This window comes from Lactuca saligna, chromosome 4, assembly GCF_052625555.1.
Source record: "Lactuca saligna cultivar CGN05327 chromosome 4, ASM5262555v1, whole genome shotgun sequence".
Taxonomy (NCBI): domain Eukaryota; kingdom Viridiplantae; phylum Streptophyta; class Magnoliopsida; order Asterales; family Asteraceae; genus Lactuca; species Lactuca saligna.
The window spans coordinates 272479470-272499441 of record NC_136420.1 but is presented as its reverse complement, the minus strand read 5'-3'; positions in this window follow the sequence as shown (position 1 = coordinate 272499441).

The following is a 19972-nucleotide window of genomic DNA, read 5'->3' as shown; positions in this document are numbered from 1 at the left end:
ATCATGAGTCTCGCGTCTCACGAAAGCCTCGCAGCCCCAAATCTTGATGTGGTCTAGTTTAGGTACTTTACCAGTCCACATCTCGTGAGGAGTTTTGGCAACTTTCTTTGTAGGGACTAGATTAAGGATATGGGCGGCAGTCTCTAAGGCATACCCCCAGAATGATATTGGTAGCGAAGCTCGACTCATCATGGAACGAACCATGTCCAACAAGGTTCGATTACGCCTCTTAGCCACACCATTCAACTGCGGTGTCCTGGGAGGTGTCAATTGTGAGACAATCCCACATTCCTTTAGATAGTCGAGGAACTCTGAACTAAGATACTCACCACCTCGATCGGATCGAAGCATCTTAATGTTCCTGCCCAATTGATTCTCGACTTCCTGTTTAAATTCCTTAAACTTCTCGAAAGTCTCTGACTTATGCTTGATTAAGTAGACATATCCATATCTACTGTAATCATCAGTAAAAGTCAAATAATAACGATTAGCATCCCTTGTGGCATGTTTGAATGGTCCACACACATCCGTGTGTATAAGGTCCAACAAACCTTCACCCCTTTCACATGAGCCTGTGAAGGGTGACTTTGTCATTTTTCCAAGTAAGCATGATTCGCAACTATCATTTGACTTTAGGTCAAACGACTCCAAGACTCCATCCTTTTGGAGTTGGCCTATGCGTTTCTTGCTTATATGTCCAAGACGACAATGCCATAATGATGCTTTATCCAAGTTATTATTATTAGAATCAATACACAAAACATTATTTCCTAAGTTATCTACAATAGATACAGCTTCATACACACCATCACAAGGTAATGCTTTAAAATAAAGTACATTATTAAAGAAAGCATTAATCGAACCAACTTCATTATCAAACGAAAAGGTGAAACCTTTTTTGTACAATGCATGAAAGGAAATAATATTTCTTGCCATTTCTCACGAATAACAACATTTATTCAAATCTAAATTTAACCCACTACTTAGCGATAAAGTATAAACTCCAATCTTGGTGACAGGTGTAACTTTCCTATTCCCCATGATTAAGTTTATTCTTCCTTGCTCCACATTCTCACTTCTTCCTAGTCCCTGCAAGTCACAAGAAATATGAATACCGCAACCTGTATCAAGGACCCAAGATTTCGAATGGGGTGAGTTATTAGAAATGATAGTGTAAATACCTGCATGGTTGGGTTTGACTTTCCCATCCTTCACATCTTGCTGGTACTTTGGGCAGTTCCGCTTCCAATGAGCTTTTTCGTGGCAATAGAAGCATTCCGCCTCTTTTGGGTCAGAAGAAGGAGTAATGAAACCTTTCTTGGTTCCACTTGAAGAAGAGCCATCAAGGGTCCGAGCCTTGGTACCCTTTGAAGATCTCTTTCTCTTCCTCCCTCGACTCTGCCCGATTGCCAAGACCGGATTTGTTTCTGGAGTAGGAGTGATAGCAACCGACTTCCCCTTAAGACCTGTTTCTGCGGTCTTGAGAAGTCCCTGAAGTTTGCTGAGGGTGACCTCTTCCTTGTTCATGTGATATGTCATGCGGAATTGATCATAGCACGATGGTAAGGAGTGCAAAATGATATCTATTGCAAGCTCCTCAGGGAAGTTCACATTGAGCTTCAGCAACCGATCCACATACCTTTGCATTTTCTGCATGTGGCTCGTGACGGACTCTCCGTCCTTCATCATGGTTGTTATCATGGAGCAGATGACTTCGTACCTCTCTTGTCGTGCACTTTGATGGTATCTTTCCATCAAATCTTGGTGCATTTCATAAGGGTAGAAGTCTTCATAAGACTTTTGGAGTTCAGCTGTCATGGTGGCTAACATGATGCAAGCCACCTTGGTTGCATCTCTTTCATGAGTATGAAAGTCAGCGATCTCCTGGGGAGTTGCAGTGGACTCGTCAATTTCCTTAAGCTCCTTGTCAAGGACATATTCTTTGTCCTCGTAGCGGGTAATCATCCTGATGTTTCTGATCCACTTATTGAAGTTGGATCCATCAAAGGTGACTTTCCCACATAGACTCATAAGAGTAAAGGAGCCATTAGGATTCGAGCCAGAAGCATTAGTTGAAGACATCTGAAAGAGAAGAACAAGTTTAGTTTAGATTTAAGAGAGTCCTTAATAAAACACCCAAATGTAATATTAAGGCTAGGATCCAATCACAATATAATATAACTTAGAAGAGGTATGCCGTAATCTAAGCTATACCATATTTGAAAGGTAGGTGAATGACGATTCACCAATTTCCACCACGAAAACCGAAATATTAAATATTTAGTTTTTATTGGTTTTAGAAATTCCTAGATTCTTTGAGATCCAATGAACTTTTCAAAGGCATGTTTCGATCTCGGGAGTGCCCTCCAGGTTTTGTGACTGGGATGCCGAGGATCACAAAACGAGGTGTGAAGTAACCATGCAAATCACTTGGTACCCTTAAAGTTTATCACTCAATCGATGTGCCGGTAAACCACACACGCTCCATCGATACTATAATAAACTTTAAGTCACCCTTTACCTACCTTGTTAAGTCCAAGTTAGTGTGCCGGTTAACCACACACGCTCCACCAACGACTCAGACAAAGTGTAAAGTGTAATTTCATGGATTAGCACCTTATTCACATTTTTCCTAAAGTAACTAAGATTGGGAATTTAATAAACATTTAGTTACTTTATATATTCATCATACTTTGAATGAGAATTTATAAGTCCTTGTCTTACCCGTTCGGCTAACGACCATCCACCAGTCAAGCAAGCGGTGGGTGAGAATATACACCCATTAAGTCACCATTTTATAGGCAACAACCTTATACCCACCTTATAGACCGGCTTCGTGAATGAGGCGTACTAGCGGTAAGACGACTTGTTCTTATACATATATATATAATTATTAAATCATCATAATATAAGTATAAGGGTTGAATTTTAACTTTTAAAATTCTAGGGGTTGGAACTAAAGTTTTAACTTAAATTTACTTGTTCCAAAACTTGAGGGCAAGTTTTGTAACTTTCAAAACTTTTCATTTCTTGTAACTTATGAGTTTAATAGAGTCATAAAATGAAGACTCTTCATTTTTGTAACTCTTGTGTTTTCTTAATGGTTTTAACTCAAGTGTGACTCTTGGTTTTCCATAACTTAAGGATAAGTTATGGACTCCATTAAAACACATTATGATCAAGAATTAAACTACCAAATAGGTTACAAATAATTCCTATGATCATCTAAAACATCATAAGAACAAGAACATGAATATGAACATAATCAAAAATTACATAAAACTTTGTAATTTTGATAACTAGTTGTTGTAAATGAATTAGCAAGACATTACACCACCAAAAACAAGTTTACAATTACTAAAACAGTTTAGGGTAATGTTTCTAATTCATTTTCCAGCAACTGAATCGAAATTCTGCACTCATTTGACCCTACTCGCCGAGTGCATGAACATGACTCGCCGAGTTGGTTGAAGATACACATGGACTCGACGAGTCCCCCCTATGGACTCGACGAGTCCGATTGCAGACAGCAAATTTTCGATTCTGTTTTCAACTTTTAAGAACAAATAAGAACAAACAAGCCTAGGCTCTGATACCACTGATGGGTTTTGAGCATTCTAACACTTCCTAAGTGTACATGCAACCCTAATAACCTTGGATCTATGTTTGTCTAATTTGTCATGCAAAGTTGAATTCCAAGGTTATATTCCTATCTAGCATACATGGGGAACAATTTTAACATAAAGTATAGATAGAATAACTTACCTTGTTGTTGCTTGTGTTCCTTGAAACCTTGTGAGCCTAGCACCTCAAGTGGTGATGCCTCAAATGCTTCACACAACACCAAATGCTCTTGGAAGAACTTATGAGAGAATACTCACTTCTTCAAAATCGGCCAAGCCCTCTATTTCTTTGTTGCAACCGATTTGGGAGGAGATCATATTACTTATATAGTGTTGACACATCTAGGGTTAAACCCTAATGTGTCATGACTCTTCATTTCCATGACCCATGGGTTTGTAACTCCCATGGAGCATCCATGGAGCATCCTATGGGTGGAACCCAACTTGATGATCCATGGAGCCTTTTAGCCCACTATACAAGATATGGATGATTTACTTAATCAACCCATATATTTAATTAGTTATCTTTTGATCACTTAATTAATTCTAAATTAATTCTTGATCAAACTAATCAAATAATATTATTAATATATTAGAACTTATAATATATTAATAATCTCCAAGCGTTATTTCTCTCATTTAGTTTATCCAATTGCATGGTGCCATGCAACCCAAATGGACCATGCCGGGTCGGGTCAAGTACATACCAGAAATAGTTATGGACTTAGACACCTTATCCAACATCTCCTTCACCAGATTTACGTTTAGAGGAGTTGGGCTTGGGTTCCTCAGGATCCTCTTTATTTGTAACTCTCTTTCCTCTATTGGCAGGCTTCTCCAATGCATCCAATGCAGCTTGCTGCTCAGGAGAAAGAACTCTTGGTCCAATAGGAGGAAGTTTCTTATAGTCCCCCAAAACATTGCTCTGTTCCGAAACACACCTATACATCGTTTCAGGAATCATTCCAATATGAAGAAACTTACGTGGATCAGAGAGAATGATCTTCTTTGTATGGAGTGTGGCAATAGTAGCAAGTAAAGCATCCTTCATGATTGGAATCTCTAAAGAATCAATGGCCTTCCTTGTAATCAATGTCCAAAAACGCTCACATGAAATTTATGAATGGCGCGTCGAAGTATTTAGACTCTGCACCACTTGAGACCAGAGTATAGAACCATAATCAAGATTGATCTCGTTGTAGAGGCCATAAAGAATAGCAAGAAAACCCTTGTTGGTAGTATCGGAACCACCACTGCGTTCTGCTAAACCCTTAATCAGCAGAGTGAGCAAGCCATTCCATTGAGATGGTAAACAAGATTTCTTCACTTTTGTAATCGTCGTGAGCACATCAATATACCCCATCTCGTACATCATTGAGAATAACTGTGATGTGGTGATAAAATCTGGCGAGATGATTGAAGAATCGACTGCAAGACCCAAAATCTAACAAAACTTCACTTTTGAAATCAAAGATTTCTTGTTGTGGATGATAAAATAGATGCGATCTTTGTTCTTGTCATAAGTCGCCGTGGAATAAACCTGTGATAAGAGTGACATTGGAACTGCTTCAACTTGGGTTAGGGCTAAAACCAGGGGGAATATTTTAAACATTCCACAACCTGTAGCATATATGAGTCATATAAGAACGGACTAAGTTCAATGATCATATTTTGGTTAGGTTTAATGGTGAGCAAAGACGATGATGCCGTCTGATCATGTGCTGAAGAAGAAGTCTCCATTGAAGAGTGAAGAAGAAGATGAACAATTTTTACTTGTTGTTTACGTTTAAGAGAATTGAGAGCTGGTAAAAGACAAATAAAACGTTCAACCCTTTTTATACCATTGCCTGGAGAGAGAAAATCGTGATGACGAGGTTGCTAAAACGTCGCCTGAAAAAGCACGATATGACAGTGCGGTTACTCCCAGGAATACGTCAGCACGCATGGGTTTAGAAACCGATCAAATTCACGTGCCTAAATCTTATCGTTAATTGGCATTTGAAATTCCAAATATCCCCTTGTTTGGTTACAATAGATAACCAAAACTCATACCAAACAGTAACTAGAATGTTGGAAAATAAAAATTTTCGTGCATAAGTGTGACAAAGATAAAGAAATAAATCAAATGTGTATGGGATGAGAGTGATGTCTTATTTTTAGACAGAAAGCAGAGGATTCCCGGCAAGAATCACTTCCTTCAAAGTCAAGAGAGACTTGAAATGCTTGTGCCGTTTCCTGAAAAATACGATCAACTGTTTGTTAATAAAGATTGAAAGGCTTCTTTTAATCATAGGGCTTAGGGTAGCTTTTCTTCAACCGAACTTCGAGTTTTAACATAAAATCGGTCGTTGGAAGAAGTACCTGTGAGACTGATGTGGTCTGTTGAACAGGTAAGTGGGATATATTATTTTAGTAACTATATAGGAATCAGAAATCTCAAAAAAAATAAACTGGATCTCTTTGGGAAGAAATGCCTTGGCTGTAGACAATTTCATAAAAGATCACACAAAATAAAAAGAGATTTCCTTAGGTAACCAGTAAGTGCTTGAATATATAATTCACCGTTAATTCATTTTTGGTGTTGGATATAGGGTTTCACTCAGCACGTGGTAAACGTATCTAAGATCACAAACACAGATGTTGTGTAACCATAAACCTCAGTGGTAAAGACAGAGAGTCTCAAGGGTTACGTTGGTGAACCGAAAGTAGATGGAGAATATAAGGAGGTGGCTTAAGAACTGAATGTACCTTCTGCTAGATAATCCTGACAGAGTAGAGAAACTCTTAACTCGTATGAGAAAAGTAAGGTAGCTCTAGACCGAGTAGTGTAAATTAGCCTGATTTGGAAGAAACGATAGGTATAGATCGAATCATTAAGGCCTACTCAAGATCGTAGAGGCTTAAGACACCATCCAACAGCATGCTTCTAGGGACCCTTAACTAGTTCATTTTGAAATTGAATCATACCTGCCTTAGATCCACAGTTGGTTATACTTGTATTGATATCACCTAAGAAGAATAAAGAAATACACCAAAAGTGTAAATTTTGAAGGGCAACTCGGCGAGTCCATGGATGGACTCGGCGAGTAGGGTCGTGACTTTGGTCGCGAGTCAAGTGGCCTACTCGGCGAGTCCAAATATGGACTCGGCGAGTAGGTGCTGAGTGGAGAAAACCCTAAATCCGGGGAATGAGTCCTATTTAAAGAACATTATATCCTCTCCCCAGCCTCTTTGATCCCCCTTGAAGTCCAGAAACCCTAGAAAGCGTGATTGAAGAAGATTAGAGTGCATTTGGAGCTTAGGGAGGTGTTTGTTGAAGAAATCTTGAAAGAGAAGAGGCTTGGATCAAAGGGCTTTGCTTGGATTCGAGTTTCATTGCAGTTGGGGCATTCTTTTGAGGTAACATCTCGTTCTTGGGCTATCACTCATATGGATTCATCATTTTAGGGTTTGTGGGGAGTTTATTTTGGTATGTTTTGGTGTTTGGAGGTTAGATCCGAGGTTGCTACCTCAGATCTAGAATATTGAAGGCCTAGAGTGCATTAAAGTTCCTGTGTTTGAGTGCTTAGTGAAGCCATCATGTCCCAAACCCTAGCTCTAAAGTGAATAAGGCCTAGATCTCTTTGGATTCACGTAAAGTTTGCCACTTTACGTGATGAATGGATTGTAGGAGGCTAGATCTATGTTTTGGATCAATTGCATGGCCTGGAATGCTTCTGTTTGTATTCAGATCGGTTGTACTCGGCGAGTCACAAGGGTGGACTCGACGAGTTGTTTGAAGATGAGCTGGAACTCGACGAGTTGGATGAACAACTCGGCGAGTAGGTTGAAGATAGCCTTAGACTCGGCGAGTCTGTTCTTGGACTCGGCGAGTCTTTTCGAAGAGTCCCAATATTTTCTGGTTGAGTCGAGAATCGGTGAGTCAAGGGATGACTCGGTGAGTTGGGTGCGAGTGGACTCAGAGTTGTTGGACTCGGCGAGTCTCGGGGTGACTCGACGAGTTAGGTCGCGGATTGAGGGAAGTTCTGAGCATAGGGACTCGGCGAGTCATCGGGTTGACTCGGCGAGTAGAGTCAGTCAGGGGTTGACTTTGACTTTGTCCAAGGTTGACCAGTTGTCTTCCGGGGGTATTTTGGTAATTAAGAATATATATATATATATATATATATATATATATATATATATATATATATATATATATATATATATATATATATATATATATATATTGAGTTGAGTGTTTTGGTGTTCAGTGGAGGAGTTCGTGTTGGAGTTCGGAGCAGCAGGATCTTATTCTTTCAGCCGGCAGTTTCGAGGTGAGTTATCCTCACTATATCAACAGGGTCTAAGGCACGAAGGCCGACCCTTTATTGGATTGAGATTCAGATATGGTTATTTTGTTATTGTTTGATATGTCTGCATCCTGGTAGCTAGGATGGTATATGCTGGAGACCTACTTAAGGTCAGTTTCCCGATATGTAGAGTGATGCTATGCCAGTGACCGGTTAGGTCGGTAACCTGGTTAGGGTAATGATATGCTATGTGATCTGCTTGATCGGTTTGTTGACTATGACTGTTATACGATTGTATGTTATGTGCACATGGTTGTTTGGACTGGAGATGGGTTGAGGCGGGTCCTGCTTTGTGCTGTAGGCCAAGATACCCAGGGCGGACCGGTTGTTCCGAAGGCCCAACGAGCGGTCCGGATATGCTGTAGGCCCCACGAGGGCGGACCATACGTGCCGAGGCTCGGAGAGTGGACCAGGCCGACTGAAGGCCCGATGCGGGCGGACCAGCCATATTGTATGCTTAATATGTTATGGGCCGGAAGGCAATATGTTTTGGACCGGAAGGTCGTAGCCTGGAAGGGCGTATATGTGGTTGGTATTTTGGGGGTATCTCACTAAGCTTTCGGGCTTACAGTTGTGGTTTAATGTTTGTCAGGTTCTTCAGGAGACTATGACAAGGCAAAGGCGTGATCGTATCGTTCCTCGCGTTTATGTTTTATGAAATGGACGTGGGAATATTCTGATAAATAATGTATTGAAAACTTTTTTGTAATAATTTAATGAAATTGGCTTGTTTTTTAAAAAACTTAAATTAGTTGGATTTTTCGGTCGTTACAGATAAAATATTTTTGGATTTTTGAAATTTTCTGAAAAAGAATAAAAACAGAAAGATAAAATATTTTTGGATTTTTGAAATTTTCTGAAAAAGAATAAAAATAGAAAGATAAAATATTTTTGGATTTTTCAAATTTTCTGAAAAAGAATAAAAACAGAAAGATAAAACAATTAAGTTCAAAGCAAAAGAAAGATATGCATAAAATATACAACCGAAACCTTATCTTTTAATGAGTGAAGCGAAATATACCGATCATTCGGTTCATTTCTGTTCCAGAAAATTACGGAGCCGAGATAGACCGAGCGGTCTGTCCATTTCTGTTCCCTAAAATTCTAGAGCCGAAATAGACCGAGCGGTCTGTCCATTTCGGTTGTCTAATTTTTAATGAGAGATTTGAGGATTCGGTACTAACTCTCCTTCCATCATGCCCAAGCCTTGTAAGATTTTGTTAAAGGTTGCTTCGGGTAAGGTTTTAGTAAAGATGTCAGCCAGTTGATCAACAGATCGAACAAAGTGTATTTCCACGTTCCCGTCTTCTACATGATCCTTGATGAAATGATACCTAAGTGCAATGTGCTTGGTTTTTGAGTGTTGCACTGGATTATGACAAATCCTAATTGCACTTTCAGAGTCATAATAGAGAGGAATCTTTTTCATACTACGCCCATAATCTCTTAATTGACTTTGAATCCAAACCACTTGAGAGGTACAAGATGCAGCAGCAATGTATTCAGCTTCGGCTATGGATAAGGAAACACACGTTTGTTTCTTGGATTGCCAACTAACAAGTTTTTCATCAAGAAATTGGCATCCCCCTGTAGTACTCTTTCTGTCCAGTCCACATCCTCCTAGATCAGCATCAGAAAAGGCTTGAATAAAGAATCCAGATTTTGCAGGATACCAGAGACCAAGAGATGAAGTTTTCTTCAGATATCGAAAAATGTTCTTCACAGAAAGCATGTGAGGTTCTATTGGATTGGCTTGAAACCTATCACAGTAACAAACAGAAAACATAATATCTGGTCTACTAGCTGTTAGATACATAAGGGACCCTATCATTTGACGATAAAGTGTTATATCTACAACGGGTTTCTCCAGAGATGGGGTTAGCTTATTGCCAAATTCCGTAGGAACCTTCACTTTTGAATCACCCTTCATTCCAAATTTTGTTAGTAAGTTCTTGGTGTATGCCTCCTGGTTTATAAAGATACCTTCTGGTCCCTGTCTAATATTCAAACCAAGGAAAGAGTTAAATGGACCCATTGTGCTTATTTCAAATTTAGTCTCCATCAACTTCCTGAATTCAGCTGTTAAGCTAGGATTCGTGGAGCCAAAGATGATATCATCAACATAAATCTGAACAATCATCAAATTGTTCGCCTTCCTTCTTACGAAATAAGGTTGGGTCAACCGAACCTTGTTTAAATTTTGACATTTTTAAGAAGTGAGTTAGCGTTTCATACCAGGCTCTCGGTGCTTGTTTTAGCCCATAGACAGCTTTATCCAGCACATAGCAATGACCAGGGTATTTTTCATTCACAAAACCAGACGGTTGCTCGACATAGATGGTTTCTTCTACTTCTCCATTCAAGAAAGTGCATTTGACATCCATTTGGAAAACTTCGAAGTTCTTGTGAGCAGCATATGCAAGAAAGATTCTAACAGATTCCAACCTTGCTACTGGAGCAAAGGTTTCTTCATAATCTATCCTTTCTTCTTGACAATAACCTTTTACTACCAACCAAGCCTTGTTACGAATGACATTCCCCTCTTTGCCCAACTTATTTCTAAACACCCATTTCAGGCCGACAACAGAGGCATCTTTCGGTGTAGGAATCAAACTCCAAACTCTGTTGCGTTCGAACTCATGGAGCTCATCCTGCATTGCTTGAACCCAATCAGAATGATCAAGTGCAGCATTTACAGTTTTCGGCTCAATTTTGGAGATAAACGAATTAAACATACAAAATTCCACTTTAGAGAATAATGAATTTTGTTTTGCCTTAAGTTGAGATCGATTAAGAACACTTTCGGAAGTTTCACCATTAATTTGCTCTTTGGGATGGTCCTTTGTCCATTTTACTAATGGAGGATACCTTGGATCATATTCTGGATTCAATTCAGCTTCTACCTCTATTTCAACATCTGACTGATCACCTTCACCTTCGTCAGTAGAACTATCACTTGCTTTCTCCTTCTCCCCCTCGACTAACGAAGTGAAATCTCTGTCAACATCAGAGTTTGCATTGTTTGTGGAAGTGGGTGTCTCCCCCTCGATTGGACTTTCACTTGTTAGTTTTGGATCAGTTGTTTCTCTATCATCTAAACTTTTAGATGTTGGGGATGAACTTGGATTCTCCCCCTCAACAGAAACTTCGTTTGTCTTTTAAGTTGTAGAGCTCTCCCCCTAGAACGTTGAATCTTTGTTTGGAGAGCCTGTGGATGACTTATGACTTGGTGGTTCGCTTTCCATCTCTTTAGTGGCTTCGTCTATGATCTTCTTGAGATTATCTACTTTGATGTCTGCTGCTGTTGCCTCTGAATGAATTCCTTTTTCTGGTTCATCGAATAGCCGAATGTATTCCTCAAACAGGTTGGATATTGGAACCGAGACCTGTCCAGATTCTGGGAATATGTCTCCTGAAGCACTTTCAGTCCTTTGAACCTTCTTCATATAATTGTCATCAAAGGTGACATAATAAGTTTCTTCAATTTTTCTAGAACGCTTATTCAACACCCTATATGCTTTTGATGATAGAGAGTAACCCAGAAATATGCCCTCATCGGCTTTAACATCAAATTTATTTCGGTTCTCTTTAGAATTAAAAATAAAGCACCTTGAACCGAAAATATGGAAAAATTTGACGTTTGGTTTCCTATTGTTTATGATCTCATAAGGAGTTATGGAGAATCTCTTGTTGAGCAAGGACCAATTCTGAGTATAGCAAGCAGCAGCAATGGAATCAGCCCAGAAGTATAAAGGTAGGGAAGCATAACTGAGCATGGTTCTAGCTGCTTCACATAACGAGCGGTTTTGTCTTTCAACAATCCCATTCTGCTGTGGTGTATAAGGGACCGAAAAATTGTGAGTTATCCCCTTATCAGCCAGAAAGTCTTCAAAATCCTTGTTCTTGAATTCCAGTCCATTGTCACTTCTGATGTTTCTAACCGTCTTCCTTAATTGCACTTCCACTTGCTTGATGAACACCTTCAGCTTGGGAGTTGCATCTGATTTCTGTTTAAGAAAGAAAACCCAAGTGAAGCGTGAAAAATCATCTACAATAACAAGAATGTACTTACTTCCACCGATACTCTCTATAGCAAAAGGTCCACACAAATCAATGTGTAACAGTTCAAGTGCTTCCACTATCTTAGTATTGATGCATGTAGGGTGGCTTCTTCGGCTCTGCTTACCCATCTCACATGTTGCGGATAAATGCTCCTTATCGAACTTTAGAAGAGGAAGGCCTCTAACGTGATCACTAATCACTAATTTGTTGATATCTTTGAAATTTAGGTGTGATAGACGTCGATGCCATAACCAGCTTTCATCAGTGTTTGCCTTTGACAGCAGACAGATAGGTGGTGTCCCTCGAATTGGATTAAGATTCAGAGGGTACATCTCTCCCTTTCGCTCAGATTTCAGTAGAACCTTCTTGGATTGTTTTTCAATTATCTCAGACCCCTCATCATCAAATGATACCTTCAAACCTGTGCCCACAACTAATTGCGATACACTGATGAGATTGTGTTGCAATCCCTCTACATAAGCTACCTTTATGATTGAGAATGTCCATTAGTTGTCATGCCGTATCCTTTGATTGTTCCATAGGAATTGTTTCCAAACTTCATAGACCCACCATCTTTCAGGGACCGAAACTCCCTTAGCTCCTCCTTCCTCCTTGTCATGTGACGCGAGCAGCCACTTTCTTTATACCAAACTGCTCGTCACTGATTACCTACAAATTCAAGTAGATTTGGGAACCCAAAGTTTCTTGGGTCCTGGTGAGTTTTTCACAGAGAAAGGAATAACTATAGAAGCATCAACCAAATAAGTTCGTTTAATAAGAGTGGTTTGATCTTTTCTTTTAATGCTATACACCTTGATTTTTGTTTTATCTTCTTTAAATTTTAGTGTATCAGTTGGTGTTGCTTTTGATGGTTTAGTATTTTTCGTTTGGTTCCTAGGTTTAATGGCGGATTTTTTATTTTCCTTCTCAGAATCTGATACAAGCTTTCCTTTTCCTTTGATGCCCTTTAACAAATTTGTTTTATCTTGGGACTTGGAGGATCCACAACTAGGATTGGGACCAAATATGGGTTTAGGACTGAATCTGGATCGAGGACCGAATCTAGGTTTAGGGCCGAAACTAGGTCTAGGACCGAAACTGGGTTGAGGACCGAAAGTAGGTTCAGGACCGAGACTTGACTTTCGGTTCTGGGATTTGGAATAATAGGAATTTGGACTGAAATTTCCTTCATCTTTTCCTTTCCCTTTTCCATGGATTCTTTCCTGGGAGGCTCATAGTTGGGATTTTGAAAATTCCAACGCCTCTTCCGTTCATTCAGATTCGTGGCGTATCTTTGATTTCTCAGGCGTTTCTGTTTAGCTAGCTCCTTATGATATTTGTGAACATTGAAGTTGGCCTTTGGTTTCTCCTTCTGAGTTACAGTTGTCTTTCCTTCCATTTTAGATTATGTACTCTTCTTAGTTTGAGCTTTCGGTGCTTCCTCTCTCTTGAGTAGAACTTTCGGTTCTTCCCTCTTGATTGGAACATCAGGTTCAACCATTGGTTCATCAGGAACATCTTTGGTTCCACTTGTGCTTGGAATATCGAAACTGGAGGGTTTATTGATGGGTTCTGGTATGTATCTACCTTTGACTCTCCATGTGGTTTTCTCAAATAGTCCCACAGTCTCGTCTGCGTTATCAATAGGAGTTGACCAGAAATAGTCTTCACATCCTTCAGTGTTATCTTCGTCAACTATTGTTCTTAATTCTGCTGTTTGCCTTTGAGTGACCCCAGTCACAACATTAACCTGATTTGGTACGGTCTGAACCTTTTGATAGACCAAGGCTTTTTCCTTGAGCTTTGGTTTCCGTTCTTTTGACAGACGAGCAAACTCAACCGAGTTTTCTGATATAAAAGGTTTTTCACTCTTGGTTTCATTTTTCATAAACTTAGAGCAATCAACTTCATCCTCTACTGAGATTTCACTCATCTCGCTTTCCGCATCAAATTCAGACGAATTATTTAAGTTTATTTTATTATCTTTAACAATTTTAGCATTTGACAGATCGAATGTTTGTATAGTTTCAGTTTTAATCTTTAGCCTATCATTTTCATCTAAGATATCTTTTAACATACTTTTATGTTCCTTAGAATCGATGAAAGCTTCTATCTTATCCAAACCTAGCCTATACGACATTGATGTTTCTTCAGAGGACACTTCTGATTCACATTCTTCTATAACTTCGTCTTCCTTAAATTCAAGAAAGGGCAAAATCATTTTATGAATTTTCTTTCCAATTTCACAACTTAAATGTAATTGAGCAATATTAGTATAAAGACGCTTAGAAATTAAAGAAAAAACATTTCTTTGTTTTAATAACTTTAAATTGTCTCTTTGCAAATAAATACTTTCATCCCTAGCCCTAACTAACTCTGCTTCCTTCAGCTCAATCCAGATTCTCCTCTCCTCACTTTTTGAAGACACCCTGCCGAGTTGGTTAGTTAGGTTAGAATTCGCTAAGCGGGTTTGCATGAGGCTACTACTTAGGTTCGAAAATTTAAAGTTTAATTCATTTAATTCTTCTTGAAAACCAGTTTTTGAAATTTTAAGAGACTCAAGAATAGAATGTACCTTTTTGATCAATCGATCGCAGTCGTTGATCTTCTCACTCACCGGCTTGGCCGCAAAACACTTGTTGTCTGTCAGGTTTGGTTTCGTATCTGCACTTTCGGTTAATGCGCCATCAGTGATGATAAAGCACTTTCCACCTGAACCTTCCTTCTTTGCCACGTACGCCTTTCCATGAGTGGGTCTTCTAACCTCTTCGTCTTCAGAGTCGGTTGACCAGACTTCTACGCCACCGAACTCATCTTCCCTAGCATTCTCCTGTATGATTAAGGTATTCATTGAGCTGTTGGACGCCTTTTTCTTTTTGACTTCTTCTAATTTGCGCATATAATACACCTCATCATCTTCACCCTCTCTTTTCTCAACCATCTTTCTCGACATGCAATCTTTGGCAAAACGGTTCTTGTCGTGACAATAGTTGCAGTCGTGTCCAGAGTATCCTTCAAGCTTGTTCTCCTTTTTCTCTTCATCTTTTTGAGAGGAGACTTTCGGTTCATCCTTCATCCTATCAGAACTATAACATCCCTGCCAGTTTCGGTTCTTGTTGATGGGAAATTTTCTCCTTGCAAACTTCTTTAGATTTGTGATCATCAAGGCATACTCCTCACTTGTAAGGTCGCACTCTGACATGTCTGACTCTTCTTCTTCTTCAGCAGTACTTTTTCCTTTAGAAACAAGAGCCAACGATCCCACACTAGAGACCACTTTCGCTTCCTTAGTTACAACACTTTCATGGGACTTCAGTATCCCTACTAGTTTCGCCAGCGAGTACGATTTGAACTGTTCATGCGCCTTCACAGTGGAAACTACGGCCATCCATTCTGGTCTCAGCCCATTCATGAACGTTACTTTCTGCTCGATCAGCTTCCTCTCTATCCCATGCTTGATCATCTTACTTAAGAGATGATTGAACCGATCAAAGGTCTGTACAAGCTTCTCTACAGGTTTCTGTTCGAAAACTCCAAATTCTGATAATAACAGAGTTTGAATGGAGTGTTCCAGATCTTCATCAGTTGAGTAAAGTTCCTTCAGCCTATCCCAGATCTCTTTAGCAGTTGTGCATGAACCTACAAGCCGAAAGGTGTCAGATTGCAGGGCGAATCTTATCATTCGCATGGATTTAACGTTACACGAGATCTTTTCCTTCTCATCCTGTGGCATCTTATGAACATCTATCACCAACTTGTTGTAATCCTTTTGTGTCTTAACAGTTGTGTTTGTCTCCGAATGTACAAACGGTCCAAGAGTGATAGCTTCCCAGATGAGATAACCATTGTCTTCCGATCCAACCACGTAATCTTCAAAGTGACGAGCCCATACTTCGTATTCTTGAGTATAGAGTATAGGTACTCTGTTTGTTGATCCGATGCTGTTTGAGATGTTAATTGGGTTTGTATGTGAATCATCGTGAGACATGGTGAGCTGCTAGAATCAAACCTGTAAACTTGAGATTAGGGTTTTATCAAAAACAGAGTTGTCGTCGATATGAAGACGATGACTTCTATTTATATGATAAAAGCGGAAACCCTAAAGTATTACGAATACAGAAGGAATGTGTATTGATCACATAGTCTCCTGCTCTGATACCAATTGTTCGAAAAAAGTTCTTTTAGGATCGTATGATTCTAAGCAAGATATTAAATAAGAACGTAATAAAGAACACAAGTATGACGCTGAATATGTCGAATGATTAATGCAATAACTGTTAGATTAGTGTCTAAGTCCATAACTATTTTGGTATGTACTTGACCCGATGGTGCATGGTCCTTTTGGGTTGCCTTCACCAAAGCAACTTGATAGGATGAATTATGGAGAGAAAGGATTAAATATGATTTATTAATATATTATGAGAATAATATATTAAAGGAGAAATCATATTGTTTAATTAATATTAGTCAATAATTAATTGGTAATTAGTTTTGTGACTGAAAGAGATTAATTAAATTTAAGGGACTGGAAATGTAATTATAAGATAATTGCAATTTGGGCCATGGATTGTCTTGTATTGAGGAGTGGACGAATTCTATGGGGTAATAGTCCAAGGCCTTAAGGAAAGGAATCCATGGGTTGCGTAGGGCTTAAGCATCCAAATTAGGGTTTCCTTGTTAGATAACCCTAATAGCCTAACTATATATACATCCCTTATGACCCAAATGATGGGTTTTGAGCATTCTAACACTTCCTAAGTGTACATGCAACCCTAATAACCTTGGATCTATGTTTGTCTAATTATCATGCAAAGTTGAATTCGAAGGTTATATTCCTATCTAGCATACATGGGGAACAATTTTTAACTTGAATGATAGATAGAATAACTTACCTTGTTGTTGCTTATGATCCTTGAAACCTTGTGAGCCTAGCACCCCAAGTGTGATGCCTCAAATGCTTCACACAACACCAAATGCTCTTGGAAAGACTTTTGAGAGAATGCACACTTCTTGAAATCGGCCTAGCCCTCTTGTTTCATATGTGTAGCCGATTTTGGTGAAGAATAGGATTCTTATATAGTGTTGACACATCTATGGTTACACCATGTAAACCCTAATGTGTCATGACTCTTCATTTCCATGACCCATGGGTTTGTAACTCCCATGGAGCATCCTATGGGTGGAACCCAACTTGATAATCCATGGAGCCTCTTAGCCCACTATACAAGATATGGATGATTTACATAATCAACCCATATATTTAATTAGTTATCTTTTGATCACTTAATTAATTCTAAATTAATTCTTGATCAAACTAATCAAATAATATTATTAATATATTAGAACTTATAATATATTAATAATCTCCAAGTGTTATTTCTCTCATTTAGTCTATCCAATTGCATGGTTCCATGCAACCCAAATGGACCATGCTGGGTCGGGTCAAGTACATATCAGAAATAGTTATGGACTTAGACACCTTATCCAACAGTCTCCCACTTGGATAAGTCTAATAACTATTACTGCAAGTATGACTTCAGGAACCGATCGACAATCGTAGCTCTTTTCAAGGTTTCTCGGAACTGAGAAGATGATGGTACACCATTTAAGATAAGTGATCATATAATCCTCTGTTCTAGATATCAGCCAGACAAATACATGGAACAATGTCTTACTTATTGTCCAACAGTTTGTTTCCCGATTTCCGATTTGTTTGACAAAGAACTTAATTGAACACATCAACTTAGTTCTGACCGGGCCCGATACATAGGTCAAAACAAAATCATCGAGGGGCCCAAATATCAGCTTCTAATCCAAGAAGGGACAGATAAACTTCGACTCATATGTTTGTTCTACCTTTCATTGAATTATACACAAAAGCACGTTTTATAACATCGAGTTACCAATGCGTTTTCGTACAATCAATGCATAACCAACTTGTAAGTAACAAATCATATCTCTAGGTTTGAAGACTTATATGATATTACCGTCTCACGATCACTCGAGATAGAATTCCATGAAGTGATTCCAGTGAGCGTGGGTTGAGTCCAATGCTCAGAACTTATGAACACTCATGATTGTTGTAGCCTTGTCCAACACCTTAGACCTCTGCAACCAATCATGACAGACTTGATTCACACCTACTTCCGACATATGACCGACTGTGGAGGTTTGAATAATATGTTATACCAAACAAAATTATTCTGGAAGTCAAAACATGCAAAAGAAATATAGTAAACGATTGACAAGAGATAGCAACATTTTACTCATAAATAAAACACCTTTTATTCATCATCTAATGTCAATTACACTTTACAAATTTCGAGGTTATCTAACTACTAAATCTAATATCATCCTTCAACCCTATGCTCCGAGCATGCTGGAGATGCTTAACCCGAGTTAGTCCCTTCGTGAGGGGATCTGCTGGGTTCTCATCCGATGATACCCTCTTTGCCATGAGGAGTCCTTCTTCTATTCGATGTCTAATAAAATGGTATTTTCTGTCGATGTGTCTGGATCTCCCGTGATCCCTTGGTTCCTTGGCTAAGGCAACAGCTCTTTCACTATCACAGAAAATTTCCATTGGGTCTTTAATAGCTGGTACAACTCCAAGGTCTCCGATGAAGTTCTTTAGCCATATATCCATCTTTGTCGCCTCGCTCGCTGCAATATACTCTGATTCGCAAGTTGAATCAGCCACTGTCTCTTGCTTGGAACTCTTCCAAGAAATTTCTCCTCCGTTTAGGGTAAAGACCCAGCCTGTCTGAGAGCAGAAATTATCCCTATTAGTCTGGAAGCTAGCATCACTATACCCTACAACTCTCAAGTCATTACTCCCACCGAGGGTAAGGACCCAGTCCTTAGTCCTTCGTAGGTACTTGAGGATATTCTTTACCACAGTCCAGTGTGCCTTGCCAGGGTTCCCCTGATACTTGCTAACCATGCTCAGGGCAAAGGCTACATCAGGTCGAGTACACGTCATAGCATACATGATCGATCCTACAGCCGAAGCATAAGGTATTCGACTCAGGGCAAAGGCTACATCAAATCAGAAATGATTTGGCGAAGCAATGGAGCGTATTTGTTGGGAAAGTCAACCGACCATGCTTCCGAGGATGTTCTAAGAGAAGCGACCTGCATTTGCTGCCAAGAGAAAGGGCGTTAGATAGAAGTCTGCCACAAGAGCCTGAACATTCCAAAGATGGGAGAGTCAAAGAGTATGACTGCGCTTCAGGTAAAATCCACTATCTAACTTCGTTAAGTTCCTATTCATTGATTCAAAATACATGATGTGATAAGATTGCATTTGAATGTGTTTGTAGAATCGGTGAAAAGAAAGGAAGCTTGGTGAAAAAGCAAGATGAATCTAATCACAAGAAATGGATCTTGATCGCATGGACTTGAAGATTAGATTTTGAGCTTAGATAGTTATGATAGAGTTGTTAGAAATTTTCTTTTTGAAATACATAGTTTTCAATGGATTTTGCATGGTAAGGACAAATGTTTTCCGCTACTTTCATAAATAAAATAAATTTTGGTTTGACTTATTTATTTATTTGTTTACTTCCTTGCAATGAAATCGTTATGAAAATTGATGTTTGAATATTTCTACAACAAATAGATATGATTCTTATTTATGGTGTTTATGGAAAAAGTCGAGAATTTACCAAATAGGGAGAGTTTCTCATCGCCCAAGTTTCAATTGGACAGAAATTTGGAATCATGCAACTTGGTTGCATGATGAATGAGAAATTTCATATTTGGAAATTAGACTAATTCGTTGACAAAGTGTCAAGTGAAGGACTAGGAGATCGAGCACACAAAGTTGTGTGTTGATCAAAGTCCACCACAAGAATAACAAAGATATTCGTCATGATTTACTAAAGGTTTAGTAAATATGATTATACTTATAAGATTAAGTGTAATTATGGATTG